Raw genomic sequence first — 11,600 nt, 5'->3', positions numbered from 1 at the left:
GGCTTCGACCTGGAACGTCAACTGTACACCTTTCCTAGATGCTGCCTGACCTGCTGAGCTCCTCCAGCATTTTGTGTGTGTTGCTTGGATTTCCAGCATCTGCAGATTTTCTCTTGTTTTCTCTTTTTATTACATGTTTCATGCATGAAAGCCAGTTTGCACGCATTAATTTGCACTTCTAATTATTTCCACGTCAATTAGTGATCATAAGGGACATGTCCAGGCATGATTCAAGTTAAGGAGGCTGATATTTCCCTGACTGTCCCTATTATTATTATTATTATTATTATTATCATCAGCAGTGGCAATTTCCAGAGACATTGGCTGTTAAAGGTGGGACCTAGAACCTGTATTTTCCACTCAGGGTTCTAGGAGAAAACTCCACATCATGTCGACAAGGTGACAGCAATTAAAAAGTCCCCACAGGGAGATTGATGTTTTGCCCACAGCCTCTGCCAGACTCATTTGTCTGAGCTCCACTTGTACTCGCAAGCTTCACTGACGATGATCACAGTCTCTCCATTTTATATATCTTAATAGAGGATGCTGTAATCACTGCCCATTTCCTGAGCCTGCCATTCACGCTGGCTCGAGCCCACTGAGCCAGGCTGTCAGGGAAAAGCGAATGCCTGATTGGCAGGTGACTTCTATGTCCCCCAGCACTCTCCTCCCAGTTTCCTTCGCTTCCTTTATTCTGCACGCTGCACTGTACTCACCCCAGGTAGGTTCTCCAGTTAGAGAGCTGAGAACCCTGAGTGAGTTTGCACTGTCCAATTGGACTCCAGTCATACTCAATGGATAGGTAATATTTAACGAGGAACAGAAAAGGGAAGATTATAAAGGAAGCATACAATTAAAAAACAAACTGGCAGAGAGAAAAACACTCAGTAGAATGTGTGTGTGGACACAAGAAGATGATTAAATAGTAAAATCATAAATGACAAAATAAGACATTATAGGGAGGAGATATCCTCCTTTTTTAAAGAAAGGGGCTTCCCTTCCTCTACCATCAACCCTGCTCTCAAACACATCTCCCCCATTTCACGCACTTCTGCTCTCATCCCATTCTCCTGCCACCCCACTAGGAATAGGGTTCCCCTTGTCCTCACCTACCTCCCCACCAGCCTCTGGGTCCAACGTATAATTCTCCGTAACTTCCGCAACCTCCAACGGGATCCCACCACTAAGCACATCTTTCCCTTCCCCGCCTCTCTGCTTTCCGCAGGGATCGCTCCCTACGTGACTCCCTTGTCCATTTGTCCCCTCCGTCCCTTCCCACCGATCTCCCTCTCGGCACTTATCCTTGTAAGCAGAACAAGTGCTACACATGCCCTTAGACTTCCTCCCTCAACACCATTCAGGGCCCCAGACAGTCCTTCCAGGTGAGGTGACACTTCACTTGTGAGTCGGCTGAGGTGATATACTGCATCCGGTGCTCCCGATGTGGCCTTCTATATATTGGTGAGACCCGACGCAGGCTGGGAGATAGTTTCGCTGAACACCTACGCTCTGCCCACCAGAGAAAGCAGGATCTCCCAGTGGCCACACATTTTAATTCCACATCCCATTCCCATTCCCATTCTGACATGTCTATCCACGGCCTCTTCTACTGTCAAGATGAAGCCACATTCAGGTTGAAGGAACAACACCTTATATTCCGTCTGGGTAGCCTCCAACCTGATGGCATGAACATTGACTTCTCTAACTTCCGTTAATGCCCCTCCTCCCCTTTGTACTCCATCCTTTATTTATTTATTTTTTATTTATTTATTCTTTCCCCCCCCCCCCTTTTCTCTCTTTTTTCTCCCTCTGTCCCTCTCACTATAACTCCTCTGGGTTTCTCCCCCTCCCCCTTTCTTTCTCCCTACGCCTCCCGTCCCATGATCCTCTCCGTTCTCTAGCCTCGTATCCCTTTTGCCAATCAACTGTCCAGCTCTTGGCTCCATCCCTCCCCCTCCTGTCTTCTCCTATCATTTTGGATCTCCCCTTCCCCCTCCCACTTTCAAATCTCTTACTATCTCTTCTTTCTGTTAGTCCTGATGAAGGGTCTCGGCCCCAGATGTTGACTGTACCTCTTCCTATAGAAGCTGCCTGGCCTGCTGCATTCCACCAACAGTTTTTGTGGGTGTTGCTTGGATTTCCAGCATCTGCAGATTTCCTCATATTTGCATTATAGGGAGATTATGTCCTGGCGAAGGGTCTGGTCTGAAATGTCGACTGTTTACTTTTTTCCATAGATGTTGCCTGGTCTGCTGAGTTCCTCCAGCATTTTGTGTGTGCTGTTTGGATTTCCAGCATCTGCAGATTTTCTCCCTGCAGAGAGTGAGAAGGGTTACGATGGCTGAGTAAACAGACTGGGAAGCAGGAAACAGTGGCAATTCTTTGCAGGTTTTTGTAGTAGGGCCTGGTGGCCAATTTAGCAGGTGGTAAACTATATCTATATGTTGTAACTGGGTTACCTGTCTGGACACGCCCCTCTGCTCACTGCTCCTGTGGCTCCTCCCACAGACCCCTGAATAAAGGCCATTGTGCCACTGCTCCTCCTCTCAGTCCAGGGCAGATACTCAGCATGGTCGAGCTCACACTTTACTGCTAATAAAAGCCTTTCAGCATTTACTCTACTTCCAGTCTTTTGGAGTAATTGATAGTGCGTCAGGTTACGATGGTTGAGTAAACAGAATGAGAAGCAGGAAACAGCGGCAATTCTTTGCAAGTTTTTGTAGTAGGGCCTGGTGGCCAATTTAGCAGGTGATCAGCCTAGCTGGAAGTGGCTCTTTTTTTAGATCCCGCACTGAGTTAGAATCTGATTTTCTATCCAAGCCATGACACATCCAACGCATGATGTCACCTACAACCTAAGGAACAATGGCATGGTAGCATTGTGATTGGTGCAGTTGCTTTATAGCACCAGCGATCACTGGCTGGGGTTCGATTCCTGCCGCTGCCTGTAAGGCACTTGTATCTTTTCCCTGTGACTTACTGGCTACCCCCGCAGATTCCTTGAACTATGTTGGTCATTGGTGTAAAATGACACATTTCACTGTATGTTTCAATAAAGCTGATCTTTAACTACTGTTAAGTTCTGGAATCACTGTTGTAATGGAGGACTAGAAAATGTCCAGCAGGATAATGTTCCTTGGGCCCATGTTACATTTTATTGTTGGAGAATACATCAGTGACAGTGCAGTGCAGACTAGGCTTGTGATGGAAGTTCAGGAATGCATTAACCGAACAAAGGGGTGCTCATCAAAGCATCGCCAAGTTGTATTTGGTTTCATATTTCATATCTCTTTTACTCTAATGTCATGGACGAAGGCCAGTTGGCTGATTCAACCTATTGTCACTGTAAAACTATCAATCTGAATCTATCGTCTATTTCTCAGTCATTTATTCTTTGACACATGCCCATTTAACACCCAATTGATCCTTCTCTCGCCCAGCTTTTATTTTACAGTAGCTAATTTAATAACAGCAGCATACTTTCAGGATGCGAGACGAATCTGGAGCACTCAGGAGAAATCCACACAATAACAGAAAGAAATTGTCATGTCCACGTTGATATTTCTTGAGATCAGAATCAAACCTGGGCCACTGCAGCTAGGACACATCTGTACTACCTGCAATGTTGTTATGCTGTTCTTAACAGACATGTCCAAAGTTTTAGCAGCAGGTGCAAATTTGTCCAGTTGGTGGAAGTACACGTTTCTGATTCTGCCAGAAAATGTTGCTTCCTGGATGAATGGGAAAGTGTTTGATCGCCTGTGTTTACAATGGAAGGCACTGGCAAATGTGATCAGTGCTAAAAGAGACAAAAGGGAGCATTTCTGCATCAGCAAGGAAATAAAGTAAACCAGATATGAGGAAATGCATCAGCATTCCCCACACATTTTTGAAGATGATTTTGATCCTGATTGTTTCAGTGTAAAGAAAATCCTGGCATGAAATCACTCACTTAAAGTAGTTCACCTAAAGATGCTGAAAATAGAGAAACCTCACAATTAGTTCCAAGTGAAGGAACTCTTTAGGAGATACTAACATGAATGTTAGGTTAAGAGATTTCCATTCAAATGAATTTTGGTGTGAGGGAAAATACACAAATGGAGAAATGCCAGTTCAGAATTCAGCAGTTTATATAGCTTGGATGTAAGCCTATGTACAGGCCATCAATTATCTGGCAACATATCAAAGTGGCTTGTGGCTCCTAAATCACAAAGGGTCTTGCCAAAGATATGTAATCTTTTGCAAAGAAATTAGGAAGCAACTCATAGGTGGGGCCTTCCCTTCATTTCATTATTGTATTACAGTATAAACTTCAATGAAGGGAAATGTATATTCTTTTAATTAGCACGAGCTTCTGAATATTGTAGAGGTAGACATTTAAACAACCGCACTGTATTTTTCAGGCTATACTGATTTCAGCAAAACGCAGATACAAATGGACTGTGCTGCCACATAGACCCAACACTCAATCACACAAATTGGCGGGGTTGAGCACTGATTTTCCTTTCTCCAACAATGGCCTAAGGAGCATTCATAAGCTGTCTGCCTTTAGGTTGTTAGGAGAAAGATTAAATTAAATCTGGAAATTGTGTGGTTTTACACAGCTGCACCATCAAGGGAAAAGTTCGCATTTTACCTCGGCAACATGAATATATTGAAGGATAACCTATCTTTGTTACACTTTGACAGTGGGGGAGGAGAGACAGCTTTTTTCTTTTTTTTTATAGCCAATATCTGCAACTTGAGAGTGCTGACCTTTCACCATTTCAGAAAATTCAAACAAACCTCTTGCTTTAAAAGCTTACTCAAGTTCAGATAAAGCTTAATGCTAAAATGTAGGTTATAAAGGTGAGTGGACAGAACATTTCCTTCCACAATGCATCTTTGTACTGTGTGATCTGTGAATACCTGCAGTTAACAATAGGAAGGAAGACCTTCTTGTTCGCTATTTACAGGGATGTCATACATGTGGAGAACCCACCCTTCATGGTTTTCCTACAAATAATGCAGAGAAAACCTTTGCCCAGATATTACAGAAGAGTGTGTTGCTTTTGATAGCCTTTAATGGACACTCTTGTTATATTGGATGGTGAAGTATTTGGAGTGGAGCTTTGGCTGTGATGCTGTATTCAACCTCTGGCTTTGTTCTTGTCATTCCTACCCCCCAACCCAACAAGCCCCTTGTTGACGAGTAAGTGTCTGTACTTGTAAATCAAAGCATGTCTCTCTTGACTGAATGCACTGTCACCTCGGATGTTGTTATTCATTGAAAACAATTTTGATTCTTGACTGAGCTGCCTTTGAAGATTGAGAAATCAAGTTATTGAAATGCTACCTGTTTGCAAAGGGCAGCTGCTCATAGGCGATAGAAACCTAAAATGACAGATAGCATTACTTTGTTAGATGGCACTTTCAAAGCTTCTGCAAGAATTAGAAGTAACATTACTATGATCGAGGAGAGATGGAACAATAACAAGCAATTTTGGAATGTTGTAAATTTCATGCCTGTTACATACAAGGAAGGACATATGTTTGTCTAGTAATATAATCGTTTTATGAAACCAACATTTTGTATTGTAATTGGGACCTAGTCCTATGACTTTCCCTCAAGTTAATATGTCTGAGACAGAGTTCTTATATGCAATTGGTTTTTTAATTAACATAAATTAAAAATGAAGGTCAATACAACTAATTGGTTAGCTTGAAGTTATGGTTGAAAGGAGACCTCTTGAATAGACATATGGGATTGGCAACATACTATGATGGTATTTGTGTCTCTGTGGCGCTGTTCTGGAGGGTGATTGCAGTCTGGGCAAAACAAATTGACAATGAATACTTCTGACTCAGCATATTCACGATGAATGAATGAACCAGGAATTTTAACAGTAACATAATTCAGCTATCTATATCTATTCTGCTTTTAAATTTACAAACATTTTTTAAGCATTGTGTGGAGCTCCCGTCTCTTCTTATATGTTGGAGTGAAAATTATATACTATTAACAATTCATTTTACTGTAGTCTGGAAATGGTGACATCTCATTCGACCATTTTCAATTGTCCTCCCACTCCCCACAGGGCCAACCTTGTGTAGAATAGCTGGAGATTCAGCTCAATTCAGTGACTAGCCACTCCACGATAGCCAGCAGACATCAGCTGCTTAGAGTTATCAGATAAATATGTTCTGAGCCCCTTCTTTATCTGATTCATGGTGGCTGATTGGAAAACAATCATGTTCTTAGGGTCAAAATGTCGATGGGATTCTTTCCCCCCCAACATCACCTGACTTCTTTTAAAATACCTGAAGCAGCCGTGGTATTCCCAGCAGGCGTAGTGTTATTCAGCATTGTCACAGCAGTGGGGAAGGAACACAAGATGGAAATGTTGTGACTTAGGCAGTATTAACTGTGCATTAACATGCTGTCATTGAAGCCTTCCCTTCTTTGGAATAAGGCTTACATTTGACATCTCTTGCTTAATTACTCTTCCTTCTCTTTCAAATCAGCAGCTCATTAGCCTACATTTACTGTTGTAGATAATGGTATCAATCATCATATGAGTGAAAAGATCATTGCTAAATGGGTCCTTTGGCTTAAATAATTCTAACCACCATCAATAACAATGTGCTAAGTCTGTGCACATTCTATTTTATTGCAGTGAATTCCCAAGTGTACGTAGTCTAATATTAAGATTGTAAATTCCTGGTGTCCTTTCTTCCTTTCCTATTCTGGTATCTCCTGATGTTCACCATTGCAGGAGATGGTTGGTTCTTCATGTTTTCCAAATGATCATGGGCTAAACTGGACCTGCCCTCTGGGCAGTGTGCTCATGCATAGAGATTAAGCTAACCATTTCTCTCAGGCAACAGGGTCTTGCCTGTCACATGGGTGTAGTCCTCTGATAGACTAGACTAGTGCCTGATCTTTACAGGTGGGCTGGAACATTCAGCAGATCTGGAGTACCTGGTGCTGCTGTGTAGACCTTTCTGGTGCTTTCATGCTACCACCGCACTGGACCTCCTACAATTCGCCTGCCAACGCAACTGATCAACAAATGACACAATAGCCACAGTTCTACACACCATCCTTACACCTCCGGAGCAGAAGGATGCTTACGTGAGAAAACCGGCTAACCCCTATTGATTCTGGGGTTGAGAGGGTGAACAGCTTTAAGTTCCTCGGCATAAATATCACTGAGGATCTCATGTGGTCTATACATATTGGCTGTGTGGTGAAAAAGACACAACAGTGCCTTTTTTACCTCAGATGGTCGAAGAAGTTTGGTATGGGCCCCCAAATCCTAAGAACTTTCTACAGGGACACAATTGAGAGCATCCTGACTGGCTGCATCACTGCCTGGTATGGGAACTGTACTTCTCTCAATTGTAGGACTCTACAAAGTGTGATACAAACAGCCCAGCACATCTGTAGTTGTGAACGTCCCACTATTCAGGACATTTACAAAGACAGATGTGTCAAAAGGGCCCGAAGGATCATTGGGGAACCGAGACACCCCAACAACAAACTGTTCCAGCTGCTACCATCTGGAAAACGGTACCGCAGCATAAAAGCCAGGACCAACAGGCTCCGGGACAGCTTCTTCCACCAGGCCATCAAACTGCTTAATTCATGCTGACACAACTGTATTTCTATGTTATATTGACTGTCCTGTTGACAATACTATTTATTATAAATTACTGTGAATTGCACAATGCACACTTAGATGGAGACGTAACGTAAAGATTTTTACTCGTGTATATGAAGGATGTAAGAAATAAAGTCAATTCAATTCAACCTATGCAGCACTGAATACTGGATTATAACTGGATTTTTTTGTGGACTCTTTTCCCCACTTTTTGTCAATGATTGATAGTGAACTTTCTACTCAGAAGGCCCATTTTGTTCAAGCCAGTTAGAAAGAGCTACCCAGAGGAATCCCACTTTATGTCACTTGATTTCTCCTAGGTTATAGCTCTTCAAGGGCTCGTATATGCATATAAATATATGCAGACTTGAATTAGATAATTGTACAACCATTTGTCTCCACAGGCCTGTTCCACCATTCAATAAGATCTGCATTGCTATCTACCAGAGATACTCTTTCATTGCCTTGCTTTTCAAGAATCTATCTATGTCTGCTTTAAAAACATTGCAAGGCTTTCATTGCCCTGAGGGAAAGACAATTATAAAGCCTTATGATCTTCTCAGAGGAAGAAAAATGCCCCATCTTTGACTTAAATGGATGAATCCGTAACCCTTGGTTGTAGATTCTCCCATTAGAGGAAAGAACCTTTCTACATCAACCCTGCCAAAACTTTTCATCATCTGACATATTTCAATCACCTCCCTTCTCACTCTTCTAAACTCCAGCTGATACAAGCCTAGTTTGTGAAACCTCCTATCATATTCCAGGTAATAGTAAACCTGCTTTGACTTGTTTCCAATACATTGACTTCCTTCTTTGAAAAAGGAGACTAGTACTGCAGGGGTATTCAACCATTGTTTTATATTACTGAAGCATAAAGTATTCAACCCCCGGCAATGGGCCAGGCTTTCTATGGATGTGACAATGGTTTCAACATCTTCTACCTTTTGAAATAATGATTTGCAGACCCCAGTCACTCTATGGATACAAAATATATTTCTCTGCTCCTTATACCAATTATTTTGAATCTTGGTCCTTTGGTCTCTGCTAAAGGAAATAGGATTCCCAACCATTCAGAAGCCAAGTCGGCCATAAGCACTGCAGGTAGTCCACATCGCTGGCGTACCTGTTCTGTCTGGGTGAAGCCCAACTCCCAGACCTTTGCATCATTCATCACTGTGGCTATTTTACAAGTCCATAAATTTATGAGGTATATGGATAAAGTGAATTGTCTCATCTTTTCACAAGAGTTGAAAATCTAAAACTCAAGGACACAGATACAAGATAAGAGGGGAGATATTTAAAATATACCTGAGAGGTAACTTCCTTACACAGAGGGAGGCAAATGTCTAGAAGGAGCTGCCAGAGCAAGTGGTCGGGGTGAGTACAATTGCAACATTTAAGGGGCATTTGCATAGGTGGATGGGTTGGAGGGACTTGGGGGGTTATGGGCTAAACGCAAGCACCTGTGACTAGCAGGCTGGATACTGTGATTTGCATGGACAAGGGCCTGTTTCCATGCTGTATTACTCTACGTATCCGTGCCAAAACTGATGCCTTCTCCATAGCCAGCTTAATTGGTGTTCGTAATCTAGGAGATGCAAGTTGTAACTTAATTCAGCAGAGAAAATCAACAATACCAGTTTCTTTGCAATTAAGACAAAATCATATTGATTTAATTTATTTGTGCTAATGTTCCCCTCAGAATTACACTTTGAAGCAGATTTACTCTGCGCAGAATGGGGCTAGATGATTTGCTTCAGACACCGGCTTTAACTTTACATCTATTAGTCTCAGGTGTTTAATTTCACTGGTTTACTGTGAAGTGCCAGAAAATATCTGAAAGATATATAATAGCCAAATAATAAAATCTACACCATATTAGGATTTATGAATAAAAATATGAGAGTTATGGCGATTTGAGTGTGATATCAGAGAAACTTTCTGAACTTTCTAGGCTCTTGTAGTTGGAAGAGAATTGGGAAATAGAGAAAAAAAATCTTTTTCATAATGTCACCACCAAAAAGGAAAGAAATATATTTCAGTTTCAATTGTACAGACTCCTGTTGTTAAAATGACAAATATTACATTGCCTCATATTTTCATTCATAAATCCTAACATGGTGTAGCTTTTATTTTTGGCTATTATATATCCTTCAGATATTTTCCGTCATTTCACAGTAAACTAGTGAAATTAAACACTGGAGACTAATAGATATAAAGTTAAAGCCGGTGTCTGAAGCAAATCATCTAGCCCCATTCTGCGCAGAGCAAATCTGCTTCAAAGTGTATGTCCTGATGAAGGGTTCCGGCCCGAAACTAGGACTGATCATTTCCAAGGATGCTGCCCGACCTGCTGAGTTCCTCCAGCATGTTGTGAGTGTTGCTTCGGAGTGTAATTCTGAGGGGAACATTAACACAAAAAGATTTAATCAATACGATTTTGTATGCATGGGCAGATAATAATGCATGACTGAGGTATGAAAGTGAGGATTGAATGAGTCATGTTCTCTCTCTTTCATGAGTCTACTGTTCAGGAGACATCATTGGATAACAATCAAAAGCAGAAATGTTGGGCAATTTGCAGTTTCTCTCCACTTAAGTCAATAATGACATCTTTGTTGCTGACCCATTTGAGATCATTGTAGACCAAGTATCTACATGGCACAAATGGCAGACTGGCTACCAGCCTCTCTGATCCAGTTACCCAATGTACTGTGGCACCCACTGAAATATATTACCCTCTTGTGTCCCCTCCACCAATAGCAATTAACCTACTACATGGTGTGTACAATTAACAATGCACTTGAACAGAAGAAGAAGCAGGAACAACTGGCCCCTCAGGTCTGTCAATTCATTCAATAAGATTAGAGCTAATGCATTCTTGGCCTTAACACCACTTTCCTACTACTTTGCCATATTATGTTAAATGTCCATCAATCTCTACCTTGGCAGTATTCAAAGAAACCATCTCCAAGGTCTCTGCAGTAGATATTTTTAAACATTTATAAGACTGGTTCTCAGAGCCTCGTAACACCCATCCTGTCAACCTTCTCAGATGCTTCAATGTTACTTCTGATTATTCCCATATTTGCTCACCTTCACCTTTCTTTACACATCAGCAACTTCATCCTAGGAATCGAACTACTGAACCATCTCTGCATCAGGGATTCTTCCTTACTTCCTTAAATAAGAGCAAAAGAGCATGTAGTACATCTGGAGTCTCACCAGCTTCCTATTCATATATGCATTTCCTTTATGAAAAGATTAATTTTCCATTAGCCTTCCAAGTAAGTACCTATACCTTATGGTTCATGTAACTTTTTGCATTGCAACATTTTGTAGTCTTAATTCATTTAAATAATAATTTGTATTTTCATTGCTCATATCTGCTAACTTGTTTAATCACTTAACCTACCAGCTGTACAATCCCCTGAAAGCCTCACATCCTACAAATCCTCTGCATGTTCAGTAAATGTGGCCACTCTTTACACAGTCCTTGCATTCATGCAATCAATATGGATTGTAAGTAGTTGAGGACCCAGCATCAGGAAAGCTTTAAAGACAAGCAAAGGAAAACTAAAATAAATTATGAAGCGGAGAAGATAGTAATGGGAATGATCTAGCAGATAACATAAGATAAAATAACAGGAAGTGCTTTGACAGGTATGTAAAATGAAGAGAAACATTAATGTTAATATTTGTTCCATAAAGACGAGAATGTGGAGTTAAGAATTACAAAGGGAAAATAGAAAGATGGCAGAGATAGTAAATGATGATTTTCCATTGTTCTTCAAGTCAAAGTCACCAAAGATCTTACAAGAATAATAGATAACAAAGGGAAGGAGGAAAAATCAGAAGAAATGCAAGAAATTTATTTGCCCATGTGTAGTCTATGATTGGCAAATGGTCCAGGCCATTTGCACAGAGTTAGGCTATCTGAAGGCAGATGAGGAT

This window comes from Mobula hypostoma, chromosome 7, assembly GCF_963921235.1.
Source record: "Mobula hypostoma chromosome 7, sMobHyp1.1, whole genome shotgun sequence".
NCBI classification, from domain to species: Eukaryota; Metazoa; Chordata; class Chondrichthyes; order Myliobatiformes; family Myliobatidae; genus Mobula; species Mobula hypostoma.
The sequence above is the reverse complement of the archived record's forward strand: the minus strand, read 5'-3'. Positions refer to the sequence as shown.